This window comes from Penaeus chinensis, chromosome 5, assembly GCF_019202785.1.
Source record: "Penaeus chinensis breed Huanghai No. 1 chromosome 5, ASM1920278v2, whole genome shotgun sequence".
NCBI lineage: Eukaryota > Metazoa > Arthropoda > Malacostraca > Decapoda > Penaeidae > Penaeus > Penaeus chinensis.
Genome location: NC_061823.1, coordinates 3339308 through 3341985, shown reverse-complemented (window position 1 = coordinate 3341985; position 2678 = coordinate 3339308).

Below are 2678 nucleotides of genomic sequence, written 5' to 3'. Positions count from 1 at the left end.
TCCCCTCTTCCGCTGCCGTTTAAGGGGGCCTGACACAGATGGATTTTAAGTACCAAAGTATTATATGGATGTGTGACACTCGCCTTGTGTGCGTGGCTTTGGACGCTACAGTTCTAGAATCTCGAGAAAGTTCAAGAATAAGACTCTGCTTCATAAAAGTCTTGCAGATGTAAATTTGTCTTCTAATGCTTTTTTTTTTTCGAGGCTACGGTTGAAAAACAAAGCATAAAGTTATAAGAAATGCACTTTATTCTTCCTGTTTTATAATGATTACATCATTTACTTCAGCTTTTCTTCCAGCTTTGAGTGAATCATTATCGTGAAATCTAATGCATAAAACTGAGATTTAGAGTAGTTACTAGCGCCGCGACCTATCATTTTATCCGTTTTTACAGCCCTCATTTGCATAATCCCCGGCGCACGTGCGGGCTGCTTCTGGCACTCTCTCCATCTCTTATCGCAAGAATAGTAAGATGAACGGCAGATTGTTAATCTTAAAGAGAGAAAAATGGCGAAAGAAAAAGGTCATCACCGCAGCCTTTTTCCGTGTCAAGTGGAGGCTGCTGGAGGAGGCCGCTCGGGTGCGCAGTCCTTCGCAGGCGCGAGCAGCGGCGCCTGGACGAGGCTGATCCGGAGCCCTGGGCGGACGCCGAGGGAGGGAAGGCGAGGCGGGCGCGGTGCGGGCGTCGCTGCGTCGGGGGGCGGAAGCGAGGAAGGGAGGAGAGGGAAAGGGGAGATAAATCGAGGGAGAGGGAGAGAGGCAAAGGGCGAGAGCGTGAGGAGGTGGACTGGGAAGAAGAAATACCCACAGTAGAAGAGGAGGGCGAAGAAGGTTGAAGAAAAGGAACAAAGAAGAGGGAAACAGAAAAAGAGGAATAGAGAAGTGTAACAGGACGAACGTTAGAGCTAAAAGGTAACAGGAATACAACAGTAAATGGAATTTGCAGAGAAAGGAGCATCGCGCGGGAGAAGCTTGTGATATAGACCTCAAATGTGGTTCGGGCGGGTCGTTAGGCTGCCCTGACACCTAAGAGTGATGGCGTGGCACCCGTGGCACCTCTTGGCACCCCGGGGCACCCACTCATTAAGAAACCTGACCCCAGGCCTTCCCTTTTCACTCCGCCCGTGCCACGCGCATCTCATTATGGCACCGACAGAGCATGCCCGCATTGTGGGGTTCTGGCTCTGCCTGTGGGCCGGATTTCAGGGCATAGTGCCGCTGTAAGAATTAAAGCCTTCCGTGCACGATCGAGGTAAGAATTAAATGCCGAGATTGGAGAGAATGCAGACTAGAAGGGAAGTTGGCACAACCCGTGGCATCGATTTGCTTAGAGAGATCTGCCTAAACCCGTCGCCTGCGGAGGAGTGTGCTTTGTGAGCGACGACGGGCGGGAGGGTGGGGGTGGGGGGGGGGGTAGATCCCAACAAGGGGGCGGGGGAGGTCATTGTAACGGTACAGTTCTTTAAAAGAGTTGGGTTGTTTTTGTGAGTGTTTTGACTGCACTAATTCTCTGCAAGGAACAGCTGCATGCATGTTTACATTCCACTACGTATAATAATGTATACTGCGCGCATAAACCTACATAGATGTGCATGTTCTGCTGATTTTACCGCTTTCTCTCCCTCCTATAAACGGCAGCGCACGATAATATCTCGGTGATATCTGTCTGAGATCTCTGTGATCTAAAATTCCTAACACTTACTGACATATCGTAAAATAATTTTATTTGCGATAATCGTTGAACTAGATGTCAGCAAAATCCTATTCACGTGCCGTTGTTTTCTTACCCTCGTTTATTGCCTTAATCTATCTTTATTGCTTCTTTCAATCGCCAATCGTCTCTTTAAGCCGCTTTCCGTGATTTCTTCTTCTTCTTGGCTGCGGCCTAATTTTCTCTCCTTGCTTCATTCCGCAGTTGCTAATCTGTCCTTCCTTCCCGCCATCTCCCTTAACACTATCTCTCTTTCCTATCTTCCCTTCCTGCTGTCCACTCACCCTTGTTTCTTCCGTTTTCTCTCCATCATTGAGCGGCGCGGCACGTGGGTGGCGTGGGGTCACGTGACTGATGACGTGATTGATGATGTAACTGATGACGTGTAAGTCACGTGTCCCGGGGCTCCCCAGATGGCGGGAAGCGAAGGGGAGAAATAAGAAATACTTACCAAAGCTTTTTGGTTTGAGTCATTCCGAGAACTCAGCGTGTTTTGATTTGTGCTTGTGGCGGACGCGGCCCTTCTCTTGGGTTACACGCTCCGGAGGAAAGCCCGGCATTTGTTGATATTCGCTGGTCTGACAGTTGACAACATTTGCTTGTTTGCAATGCAGTGGGTTGTTGAGCTTAATTGGACCTTTGTTAATCCATTGCCTGTTTCTGCACTTAGATTTTGGTGTCCGAATTTAAAGCGAATTGACATGCACGAAACACATTTACACACAGAGAGGGCTAAAGTCTCTCATTGTTACTTGTCATCAGTAAGAATATTTCTGCACTCACACACATATATCGACAAGTATTTCAACAGGACGCACTTAAACACATAAACAATGACAAGGACAGAAAAAATAATGGACAGATAAGTAAGTCCATAAATAAAGAAGGCGTAAAAGACTCCCGAGGTCCTTCTGCCTTTCTTCAAGATTCCCCAAACTGCGGCCGCGGGGAAGGGGGACATTTTTT